General features: G+C 41.7%; 2 protein-coding genes across 2 annotated transcripts in view; both read right to left on the reverse strand.

Annotated features, from left to right (window-relative positions):
• Window positions 1-13696, reverse strand: part of LOC139541547 (B-cell receptor CD22-like) — a 101444-nt gene that overhangs the window by 70541 nt on the left and 17207 nt on the right. The gene's annotated exons all lie outside the window — the stretch shown is intronic.
• The window catches only part of LOC139568082 (B-cell receptor CD22-like), a 71062-nt gene that overhangs the window by 50180 nt on the left and 7186 nt on the right, over window positions 1-13696 (reverse strand). The gene's annotated exons all lie outside the window — the stretch shown is intronic.

The following is a 13696-nucleotide window of genomic DNA, read 5'->3' on the forward strand; positions in this document are numbered from 1 at the left end:
ATGACAGCTGTCTCTGATTGAGAACCATTCAGGCAACCATAGACATACCTAGACACCTACACTCAACTCAAACCCATACACTCTACCCAAAAACCCCTATACCATACAATAGTCATCATCATCATTATAAACAACAACAATCACTTATTGAACAAATCTGTAGTACTGTAAACACATATTTCTGACCACAAGGTTCAATGATAGCTCCTATCCCTAAGGTGTGAGGCTGAACAGCAAGTGACTCACAAACACCCCCACACACACACACACACACACCCAAACACACACACACACACACGCACAGCAACATCATCCTTTGCTTTGGCTCGCCCTCCTGTTCAGCTCAGGCGTTCGGCGTCGCCGGCCTTCTAGTTGCTGCGAAACCTGCTGCTGGCAAACACCCTTCACTCATCAACCCCGGACTTGTTCGTCTTCATCACACGCACCTGGTTCCAATCCCCACTCTATCACTGTATTTATACTCCCTCTGTCATTTGTCTTTGTCGGTCATTGTAAATGTTGCTTGTTTTCCTGCTATTTCCTGAGTACTTTACTATTTTAATAGATTTCAGTAGTTCTAAACCTGCAACTGCCTCCTGACTCTCTACACTCGTGACAACACACACACACACACACACACATAGACCATCTGTATTGAAGGCCCATGGAGTCTGTATCAAAGTCTAGAGAGCTGGTTGTTATGGATGTAGAAAGTTAAAACACACATCCTACACAGTATAGATGTCAACCCTACTCCCTATTAGTCTGGTCCTGAAGGGCTCTCAGCTAAATCAACTGTGTCACACACACATTTTAAATAGTTTATTTGAATCACCAATCAAATTGAACTTTTCAAAGGTCCCTGAATGCATGGCACTCTCCAAACAGCTATGCTGCCCACAACAGCTGAAACTAAGCAATACCTAGCCAATTGTTTTTCCCTAGTTTTTGTCAGGCCAGCAAATTGGAGGCCACGCACTGCAAGCCTGTGAGAGTGGCCGAGACGGACAAATATCAGCTCCACCAGCTAGCACCTCCACCCAGGCTGTCCAAGCACCACGAGGGGCTGGTATTTAAGCAGATTCTCAGTAAAGACCTGCTCTATGTAGTAGTTAAATGAGCAGCCCACTTCCACAATGAGCACCTCCCCCTGGCCTCTCCCCACAACAACAATATCTGGTGTATTGTTACAGTGAAACGCTTACTTACAAGCCACTAACTAACAATGTAGTTATAAGAAAAATACAACAAAAAAATTAATAAATAAAAGTAACAAATAATTAAGAGCAGCAATAAAATAACAATAGTGAGGCTATATACAGGGGGTAAAGGTACAGGGTCAATGTGCGGGGGCACCGGTTAGTTGAGGTAATTGAGGTAATATATACTTGTAGGTAGAGTTATTAAAGTGACTTATAAATAGATAATAACAGAGAGTACTGTAGCAGCAGAGTAAAAAGAGGGGGGGGGGGGGCAATGCAAATAGTCTGGGTAGCCATTTGATTAGCTGTTCAGGATTCTTATGGGTTGGGGTAGAAGCTGTTAAGCAGTCTTTTGGACCTACACTTGGTGCTCCGGGTACCGCTTGCCGTGCGGTAATGGAGAGAACAGTCTATGACTATGATGGCTGGAGACGTTTTTAGGGCCTTCCTCTGACACCGCCTGGTATAGAGGTCCTGGATGGCAGGAAGCATGGCCACAGTGATGTACTGGGCCGTTCTCACTACCCTCTGTAGTGCCTTGTGTTCGGAAGCCGAGCAGTTGCCATACCAGGCAGTGATGCAACCAGTCAGGATGCTCTCGATGGTGCAGCTGTAGAACCTTTTGAGGATCTGAGAACCCATGCCAAATATTTTCAGTCTCTTGAGGGGGAATGGGTTTTGTCGTGCCCTCTTCACGACTGTCTTGGTGTGCTTGGATCATGTTAGTTTGTTGGTGATGTAGACACCAAGGAACTTGAAGCTGTGTTGCCAGTTGGTCAGCGCATGCTAGGAGTACACGTCCTCGTGATCCATCTGGCCTTGTGAATGTTGACCTGTTTAAAGGTCATATATCGGCTGTGGAGAGCGTGATCACACAGTCGTCCAGAACAGCTGATGCTCTCATACATGTTTCAGTGTTACTAGCTTCGAATCGAGCATAGAAGTAATTTAGCTCGTCTGGTAGGCTCTTGTAATTTAGCTCGGCTGGTAGGCTCACCGGGTAACTCTCGGCTGTGCTTCACTTTGTAGTCTGTAATAGTTTGCAAGCCCTGCCACATCCGACGAGTGTCGGAGCCTGTGTAGTACAATTCTATCTTAGTCCTGTATTGACTTCTTTTCTGTTTGATGGTTCGTCGGAGGGCATAGCGGAATTTCTTATAAGCTTCCCGCTCCTTGAAAGCGGCATTTATAGCCTTTAGCTCAGTGCGGATGTTACCTGTAATACAATGCTGCTGGTTGGGGTATGTACGTACAGTCACTGTGGGGACAACATCATCAATGCACTTATTGATAAAGCCAGTGACGACTGTGATGTACTCCTCAATGCCATCAGAAGAATCCCGGAACATTTTCCAGTCTGTGCTAGCAAAACAGTCCTGTAGCTTGGTATCTGCTTCATCTGACCACTTTTATATTGACTGAGTCACTGGTGCTTCCTGCTTTCATTTTTGCTTTTAAGCAGGAATCAGGGGGATAGAATTATGGTCAGATTTGCCAAATGGAGGGCGAGGTAGAGCTGTGTACGCGTTTCTGTGTGTGGAGTAAAGGTGCTCCAGAGTTTTTTTCCTCTCTGGTTGCACATTTAACCTCTTCCCTCTGGTTGCACATTTAACATGCTGGTGGAAATGAGGTAAAACAGATTTAAGTTACCCTGCATTAAAGTCCCTGGCAACTAGGAGCGCCGCCTCTGGATGAGAGTTTTGCTGTTTGCTCATGGCGGTATACAGCTCATTGAGTGTGGTCTTAGTGCCAGCATCGGTCTGTGGTGGTATGTAGACAGATACGAAAAATTAAGACGAAAACTCTCTAGGTAGATAGTGTGGACTACAGCTTATCATTAGATACTCTACCTCAGGCGGGCAAAACCTTGATACTTCCTTAGATATCGTGCACCAGCTGTTGTTTACAAATATACATAGACCGCCACCCCTTGTCATACCAGAGGCTGCTGTTCTATCCTGCCGATACAGTGTATTACCCAGCAGCTGTGTTATTCATGTCGTCGTTCAGCCACGACTCGGTGAAACATAAGATATTACAGTTTTGAATGTCCCGTTGGTAGGATATATGTGATTTTAGTTTGTCCAATTTATTATCCAATGATTGTACGTCGGCCAATAGTACAGATGGCAACGGCACATTAACCACTCGTCACAAGGCACCCCGATCTTCTTCCTCAAAATCTTTTCCGTCTCTTTCTCCTGCGAATGACGGGGATGAGGGCCTGTTCGGGTGTCTGGAGTAAATCCCTCTCGTCCAACTCATTAAAGAGAAATTCTTCATTAAGTTCAAGGTGAGTAATCGCTGTCCTGATTTCCAGAAGTTATTTTCGGTCATAAGAGACGGTAGCAGCAACATTATGTACAAAATAAGTTACAAACAACAAGAAAAAACTAACAAAACAGCACAGTTGGTTAAGAGTCCATAAAACGGCAGCCATCTTCTCCGGCGCTAACAAGGTGACCCTTTACACAAGAATGTTTATGGTGAGGCTACTCAATACTGCCCCTGCAGCCCAAAGAGGTTAAGAGCCCATAAAACGGCAGCCATCTTCTCCGGTGCTAACAAGGTGACCCTTTACACAAGAATGTTTATGCATGTGTGCTGTTGGTGAGACTACTTGTCTCACCTCGCTGGCTATCAGGTCAACAAGGTGACCCTTTACACAAGAATGTTTATGCATGTGTGCTGTCGGTGAGACTACTTGTCTCACCTAGCTGGCTATCAGGTCAACAAGGCGGTCATGTCTAGCAATGTACAAATCCCCCACTATGTAGATCAACACTCCTACACTGAGACACTTCATGAATACTGACCCTGATGTAACAACCAAAACACAGATCAAAACATAACAAGAAGTAAATGATACATTACCCTCAAGAATATGACTTACGCCTAAAAACAAATATCCCAAAACTATATTTCAAGACATTGTCAAGAGTACTTACAGAGTGAAGTGAAGGGGAGAGGTCTTGTACAGTGAGTCAACTTACTGGTAGTGAGTGGCAACTGCTAGTAAGTGTCAGTTCTGTGGTTGATACATATTTAAAGTAGAACACAAGTAGCTGACGCAGAACTTCCTTTCCTTCCTCTTTAAGTCATTAACATGCATGAGGACCAGAACATCATAAGGGGAAGTTATATATCAAAAGAAAATATACAACAGACTGCATATCTAGTTGTAATTTTTCATTTGAGGAGTGGGTTTTACATTTTTTAAATGTGGCCGTTTCCAATGTATTCTATTGACGAAATACAGAATCATGTTTACTATAGCCTACTATATTGAATGTTTATAATATCTTAGAATGTGTTGCCTTGTCCCTCAGTTCTACATGGAACAGGTCAAAGTTCCATTTACATTTGGTCAGTTCCATGATGTCATTCATTATATTCTACAAACACATTCAATTTACACTCCTCATCAGCTGCATCAAAGTGGTACTGAAGGTTCCAGTGTTCTAGACTAGAGCTCCGCCTACTGGCATCTCAACATTACTGCAGTGTTCTAGACTAGAGCTCTCCCTACTGGCATCTCAACATTACTGCACCATCCTAATAATAATGTCAAAAAATAGTTGCATTTGTTTATTTGAGGAGTGGGCCTACATTTTATAAACAGGTTAAATATGACCCGTTCCCATCACTCATCATCAGCTGCATCAAAGTGGTACTGAAGGTTCCAGGGTTCTAGACGAGAGCTCCACCTACTGGCATCTCAACATTACTGCAGTGTTCTAGACTAGAGCTCTGCCTACTGGCATCTCAACATTACTGCAGTGTTCTAGACTAGAGTTCTCCCTACTGGCATCTCAACATTACTGCAGTGTTCTAGACTAGAGGTCTCCCTACTGGCATCTCAACATTACTGCAGTGTTCTAGACTAGAGCTCTCCCTACTGGCATCTCAACATTACTGCAGCCTCCAGTCCTGATGTCCTTATTCATTTGTGCAGTAATATGAATAGAATGAATGGATACTGTTCCATTAATTCCAGCCATTCCTCCTATAGCTCTGCCCACCAGCCTCTGTTGTACAGTACTAGTAGTATCTTAATCTATCAGAGGCATCAATGAACATCACCATAGCCTGCTGTATTGACTGTGTAGTGTGTTGTAGTCTGCTGTCCATAAATAATGCCATTTAGCAGATGCCTTTATCCAAAGCGACTTACAGTTAGTTATATGTGCATATATTTTACGTATGGGTGGTCCAGGGAACAAAACCCATCACGTTGCAGGTGCCATGCTCTACCAACTGAGCTACAGAGGACCATATTCTATAAAGTCTAATGTGCATATTTAGATTTCTGATATGATTCAGGAGGCCTGTCAGAGGACAAACAGGAAAGTAGAACAGGAAAGTGATTGTGTTTATCTAAACCAACGAACCCACAACACTGTGTCTCATGTTAATACTACTCCTAAACACAACCCACCGTCACTGTCTCATGTTAATACTACTCCTAAACACAACCCACCATCACTGTGTCTCATGTTAATACTACTCCTAAACACAACCCACCATCACTGTGTCTCATGTTAATACTACTCCTAAACACAACCCACCATCACTGTGTCTCATGTTAATACTACTCCTAAACACAACCCACCATCACTGTGTCTCATGTTAATACTACTCCTAAACACAACCCACCATCACTGTGTCTCATGTTAATACTACTCCTAAACACAACCCAACATCACCGTGTCTCATGTTAACCTCTTATGGCTGCAAGGGAAATTATTGAGTAGCCAGAAAAAAGGTGCCCATTTCAAACGGCCTCGTACTCAATTCTTGCTCGTACAATATGCATATTATTTATTACCTTTGGATATAAAACACCTTCTAGTTTCTAAAACAGGTTTAATTATTTCTCTAAGTGAAACATAACTCTTTTTACAGCCCATTTTCTGGAAAAAGTGAATTTTCCAAGAAGCTATGTCTCTCTTCAAGATACTCTCTATAAAAGGCCTTGGCACTTGGGACTGTACAAACACGTCACACATCTTCCCCTGGTTGTCATGCGGAAGTGAGAGAAAAAAGGACTTGATTATCTCTGTCAGGGACTGAAAGGAACCTCTTTGAGTGATAAGTGCGCACTTTATAATTTTTTCTGGGCGCGAAGTAGGAACTGGACCGCGCTCCTGGAAAACACTCGTTATAGGTGAATATGACCTCCAGCTTCGATTTTCTTTGATACATGTCACAAAATCATCCTAAAGTATGTTTTTTCAATATACTTTAATTATATTATTGAAATTTATTCTGGACTTTAGACGTGATGCGACGCAAGAATTTTGTCAAGACGGAGAGGTTAGCATGGCATGGCCAGTGTGTCATGCTAATTCAACAGGGACATCGTTCGTTCTAGGTCCAAATGAACACGGTTCTGAACAAAGGACCCTTTGGAGAACATTCTGATGGAAAATCAACAAAGATAAGGACCCAATTTGGGATGCTTTTTCATATATCTGTCGAACTGTGCTATCGCTAGCGTTTGACTAGAATCAATGCTGCTGTGTGCTAGCTATTGTAGTAAGCTAATATAACGATATATTGTGTTTTCGCTGTAAAACACTTCAGAAATCGGAAATATTGTCTGTATTCACAAGATCTTTCTCTTTCATTAGCTATCCACCATATATTTTTCTGAAATCTTTTCTGATGTGAAATTAGAAGTAGACGTTGGTGTCTGTTTTCTCTGGCTACTGCCGTGCGATTTCTTACTGTAGCTATGATGGTAGCAGTAATGTAAAACTGATTTATAGCTAAAATATGCATTTTTTTTGAACAAAACATAGATTTATTGTGTAACATGTTATAGGACTGTCATCTGAGGGAGTTTTTTCTAGGTTATTTAGGTTAGTTCTAGGTTAGTTAGGTTGGCTTTGCATGCTAGCTGCATGCTAGCTGCATGCTACCGGTGCTGTGAAAAATATGTCTCTCTTTTTGTATTTGGTGGTGAGCTAACATGAATATATGTGGTGTTTTCGCTGTAAAACATTTAAAGAATCTGAAATATTGTCTGTATTCACAAGATCTTTCTCTTTCATTAGCTATCCACCATATATTTCTCTGAAATGTTTTCTGAAGTGTAATAAGGTAGTTGACGTTGGTGTCTGTATTTTCTCTGGCTACTCCCGTGCGATTTCTTACTGTAACTATGATGGTAGCAGTAATGTAAAACTGATTTATAGCTAAAATATGCATTTTTTTTGAACAAAACATAGATTTATTGTGTAACATGTTATAGGACTGTCATCTGAGGTAGTTTTTTCTAGGTTATTTAGGTTGGTTCTAGGTTAGTTAGGTTGGCTTGTGCATGCTAAATGCAGCCTACTTGTGCTGTGAAAAATGTCTTTCTGTCTTTTTTTATTTGGTGGTGACCTAACATAAATATATGTGGTGTTTTCTCTGTAAAACATTTAAAAAATCGGACATGTTGGCTGGATTGACAAGATGTTTATCTTTCAAATGCTGTATTGGACTTGTTAATGTGTGAAAGTTAAATATTTTACAAAAATAGATTTTGAATTTCGCGCTCTGCACTTGGACAGGCTGTTGTCATATTGATCCCGATGTCGGGCTTGCAGCCTGAAGAAGTTAATACTACTCCTAAAGCTCTTATGAAGCATCCACCCATCCACTATTACTCTCACTCTTTCTTTAGGCCATTTTCAAACAAGTCTCCACAACAATCTATTGCTCTCAGAGTCCTTAAAATAGCCTGCAAAAGTATTATATTTGAAACCCCATGTACAATACTGTATCAGATTAATATGCAGAAATGCATCTACAGAGTATACTGTACATAACAGAAGACCATACAACATACATTCCAATAGCATCGCCATGCACATAACAGGATACAGAAGTTCATGTTTACAAACAAATTATAAAAGATACATATTTTAATTTATCGTCAAGCATACTTACAGAGTGAAGGGTAGACGTGTTGTAAGTTAACTTACTGTCAGTCTAAATAAACACACTGAGTGTGTAGTTTGAGTTCTGTGGTTGATAAAACTTTGAATGAGTCAGTGTCCATAGAGTTTAATAGAGGGCGTATTTGTTTCAAATCCTGTTTTAGCATGGCTAATGCCATTGAATACAGTAATCCCTCGTTTATCGCGGGGGTTACGTTCCGAAAATGACCCGCGATAAGTGAAATCCGCGAAATAGAAAACTTTTTTTTTTTTTTACAATTAGCAACTATTACATGTATACAAATACAGTGACTCACGTGTAGGCCGTTTCGTCGACATTATGGGTTTAGGAGATGTTCGAAATTACAAGATAATTTGGCCAACTTAATGTAAATTTGCCAAGCTGTTTTATGTACGTACACATAACTGCACGAGACGACAAAATGATAGCACAATTCGTAGCATGTTTTGATACAAGAAGCGGGAGTGAGTTTTTAGCGAATCAGAATGCAGAGCACAATGCACCAAAAAAAAAAAAAAAATGCATTATGAAAATCCGCGAAATAGCGAATCCGCGATAAGTGAACCGCGAAGTGGCGAGGGATCACTGTACACCGTTTCAGTTGGTTTGCCAACTGTCATTAAACTTAAGGAAGTTGAAGAAGAAGACATTAACCTGTTATGGCTGCAGCCCGACGCCGGTACACCTATGACAACATCCAGCTCAAGTGCAGGGCGCGAAATTCAAAATCTATTTTTTTTTTTAATATTTAACTTTCACACATTAACAAGTCCAATACAGCATTTGAAAGATAAAACATCTTGTCAATCCAGCCAACATGTCAGATTTTTTAAATGTTTTACAGAGAAAACACCACATATTTATGTTAGCTCACCACCAAATAAAAAAGACAGACAGACATTTTTCACAGCACAAGTAGGATGCAAGTAGCATGCACAAGCCAACCTAACTAACCTAGAACCAACCTTAAATAACCTAGAAAAAACTACCTCAGATGACAGTCCTATAACATGTTACACAATAAATCTATGTTTTTTTCAAAAAATGTGCATATTTTAGCTATAAATCAGTTTTACATTACTGCTACCATCATAGCTACAGTCAGAAATCGCACGGGAGTAGCCAGAGAAAATACAGACACCAACGTCAACTACTAATTACACATCATAAAACATTTCAGAAAAATATATGGTGGATAGCTAATGAAAGACACAGATCTTGTGAATAGAGCCAATATTTCCGATTTTTGAAGTGTTTTACAGCGAAAACACAATATATCGTTATATTAGCTTACTACAATAGCTAGCACACAGCAGCATTGATTCTAGTCAAACGGGAGCGATAGCACAGTTCGACAGATATATGAAAAAGCATCCCAAATTGGGTCCTTATCTTTGTTGATCTTCCATCAGAATGTTCTCCAAGGGGTCCTTTGTTCAGAACCGTCTTTATTTGGATCCAGAACGAACGATTTCCCTCTTGAATTAGCAAGCACACTGGCCGTGCGACGCTAACCTCTCCGTCTTGACAAAATTCTTGCGTCGCATCACGTCTAAAGTCCAGAATAAATTTCAATAATATAATTAAACTATATTGAAAAAACATACTTTAGGATGATATTGTGACATGTATCAAATAAAATCGAAGCCGGAGATCATATTCACCTTTAACGAGGGTTTTCCAGGAGCCGAGTCCAGGTCCTACTTCGCGCCCAGAAAAAAAAATAAAGTGCGCAACTCTCACTCCAAGAGGTTGTGTTCAATCCCAGGACGAGATAATCAAGTCATTTCTGCTCTCACTTCCGCATGACACCCAGGGGAAGGCGTATGACGTGTTTCTACAGTCCTAAGTGACATGCCCTTTTATAGACAAGCTCTTGAAGAGAGACATCGATTTTGGAAATCTCACTTCCGGATAGGAAATGGGCTGTAAAAAGAGTTCTGTTCCACTTAGAGAAATAATTCAAACGGTTTTAGAAACTAGAGACTGTTTTCTATCCAATAGTAATAATAATATGCATATTGTACGAGCAAAAATTGAGTAAGAGGCCGTTTGAAAATGGGCACATATTTTCCAGTTTTTCAATACGCCCCCTGCAGCCATAACAAGTTAACTTCTTTAAAATCGAAATAGCCCTCAATGGCACTTCCCATTCTGTTACAGAAGCTGTCATGACAAAGATGCATAGATGTACCCTCTATCCAATTCTATGTTAGGGACCAAGAAGCTTATGCAGAGAGGGCTTCCTTCCTCAGTCACACAGACAGTGTTCGAGAGCATCAAAACTGTGATGTATCATGGGTAAATTGTGACTGACTGATCTATAAATAATATTGAGTAGTTATTTATCATGCAAGGTTATTTGTAGATCTCGACTCGCCTATAAAGTCAGCTGCAATGTTGAACACTCCCACATTTACAAAAATCCCATTCAAGTCACGGGACTGATATTAAGATTTCACATAAGAACATTCTCACATCATGTTCAAATCATCTGTAAGTGACTTTGTTGAGCTTCACAACGCATTTTTTTTAAACTTTTGAATGATTTCGAAATTATGTGCGAGAAATGCCGCTTATCAGTCACATGACGAATGGGATTTGTGCCACGAATGCTAAAACGTTAGCAAGTGGAAACAGTGCCAGGGGAAAATAAACCAAAGCATGGACTGCTGTCACACCATGTTCATAGACTGCTAAAAGGGTAAGGAAACCAATGTGTCATTTTGTAATTTGGGTGGACCTTCAAGATATTATAACAATATATTACCAAGAGAATAGAGGTGTAAGGTCTAGCTTTGGTTTGGTGCCATAGCTCTTCAGTCCATGTTCTGTGGTGGTTCTCTTCAGTTCATGTTCTGTGATGGTTCTCTTCAGTCCATGTTCTGTGATGGTTCTCTTTAATCCAGCTTCTGTGGTGGTTCTCTTCAGTCTAGGTTTGGTGGTGGTTCTCTTCTATCCAGGTTCGGTGGTGGTTCTCTTCCCTCCAGGTTCTGTGGTGGTTCTATCAGTCCAGGTTCTGTGATGGTTCTATCAGTCCAGGTTCTGTGATGGTTCTCTTCAGTCCAGGTTCTGTGATGGTTCTCTTTAGTCCAGGTTCTGTGGTGGTTCTCTTCAGTCTAGGTTCTGTGGTGGTTCTCTTCTCTCCAGGTTCGGTGGTGGTTCTCTTCCCTCCAGGTTCGGTGGTGGTTCTCTTCCCTCTAGGTTCTGTGATGGTTCTATTAGTCCAGGTTCTGTGGTGGTTCTCTTCAGTCTAGGTTCTGTGATGGTTCTCTTTAGTCCATGTTCTGTGATGGTTCTCTTCAGTCTAGGTTCTGTGGTGGTTCTCTTCAGTCTAGGTTCTGTGATGGTTCTCTTCCCTCCAGGTTCTGTGGTGGTTCTATCAGTCCAGGTTCTGTGGTGGTTCTCTTCCCTCCAGGTTCTGTGGTGGTTCTCTTCAGTCCAGGTTCTGTGGTGGTTCTATCAGTCCAGGTTCTGTGGTGTTTTTTTCCCCTGGATGGTCTGATACACGGAGGGCTGAGCGTCTCTCTGAAGAGATGTGAACGTGTCACTGGGGGAGATTTTCACACTCAGAGAGAGACAGCGACACAGGAAACACAGTATGAGCACTTTACACACTGCTCTATAGCATTCTCTCTCACTTCTACTTTCTGTGTTCATCTCTCTTCTCTGTCTCTGTCTTTCTCTCACTCACCCACTTATCCACTCACACAAACAAACACAAAAACTGCATACAAAATAAACACATTAATGAATATGTTATAACATACTTACTGCCAGAGTGTCTGGTCCTCATTTTCAGTGGTGTGTGTGTCCCAGTTAGGGTCAGGATGGACACTGTGGAGAGAGAGCTGTGTCAAGGTAACAGTGAAAATAGTAGAAAGAGTAAATAAAAGCAGTAACTTATCAACAGGAAGTTTGTTGATATCATGACCATCTGTAGAGCATCTATCCAGACCATCCAAATAAAGTGTGACTAAAAAACTATATCACTGTAAATCCCTTTATCACTTAGTTATCACTCTAAAACACAGATGGAAGAAATCCTATGTTATTCAGATGTAAATACAAACCAAGACAATTTTCCTGAACTACATGGAATTCAACAGTTTAGCTTAATTGAATGTAACTGTACCTGTGACAGTCACAGTGACTCCAGGATCACCAGTATATTTCCTTACGGTCTGATCTGTTATAAATCTAAACTTGTAAGTAGCTGTGTCACACTCTCTCAGATCTCTGATCGTCAGGGTGTGACCATTCTTCTTGTTGCTACAGTACATCACATGACCAGTGTAGTCTGGTTTATCACTCAGTCACAGGATTCCCTTCAGCATAATTTTTAGTGAACCAGAAGGTAGTTGTTACTGTACCTCTGGGATATGTGTAAGAGCAGGACAGCTCCACTGTTGACCCCTTCAAAGTACATACTCTGAGTGATGTACGTAACATCCTGACCCAGTACCACTGCAACACAATCACACATTATAGTGATTATACATTACAGACCCATTTCCTCACACTAACAGCATTTGTCCATACCTTGTTGCCGTACTCTACTTGCTGAGTGTGAATGGAAACCACAGAAAGGGCCTAAGTGTTACTCAGTGAGGTGTAGAAGACAACTATTCCAGAAAAGCAGAAGCCCCTAACAGACGATGTCACTGAACACACCAGAATAACATTTATTATTATTATTATTATTATTTTATTTTTTTACCCCCTTTTCTCCCCAATTTTCATGGTATCCAATCGCTAGTAATTACTATCTTGTCTCATCGCTACAACTCCCGTACGGGCTCGGGAGAGACGAAGGTCGAAAGCCATGCGTCCTCCGAAGCACAACCCAACCAAGCCGCACTGCTTCTTAACACAGCGCGCCTCCAACCCTGAAGCCAGCCGCACCAATGTGTCGGAGGAAACACTGTGTACCTGGCCCCCTTGGTTAGCGCGCACTGCGCCCGGCCCGCCACAGGAGTCGCTGGAGCACAATGAGACAAGGATATCCCTACCGGCCAAACCCTCCCTAACCCGGACGACGCTATGCCAATTGTGTGTCGCCCCACGGACCTCCCGGTCGCGGCCGGCTGCGACAGAGCCTGGCCGCGAACCCAGAGACTCTGGTGGCGCAGCTAGCACTGCGATGCAGTGCCCTAGACCACTGCGCCACCCGGGAGGCCCCACCAGAATAACATTAAGATAACATTACTAAAACAGTTATGAATGAGACCACACCTGCTACAGACCAGAGAAAGACCACCAACACACTTCCTGCTGTTCTCAAGGCCATTGTTGCATCTCCCACCCTGCAGTCTTAGACACATAAACAACAACTCACTCTATAGCTGGTGAATAACTCCACCTGATACATTAAAACAGTCCAGGGTCCATATTCACAAAGTGTCTCATAGTAGGAGAGCTGATCTAGGATCAGTTTAGACTTTTAGATCATCATTATATGGACCGGTAGGACCTGATCCTACATCAGCACTCCTACTCTGAGACACTTAATGAATACCCGCCCTGATGTCAAAACCAAAACT

Source organism: Salvelinus alpinus, chromosome 2, assembly GCF_045679555.1.
Source record: "Salvelinus alpinus chromosome 2, SLU_Salpinus.1, whole genome shotgun sequence".
Taxonomy (NCBI): domain Eukaryota; kingdom Metazoa; phylum Chordata; class Actinopteri; order Salmoniformes; family Salmonidae; genus Salvelinus; species Salvelinus alpinus.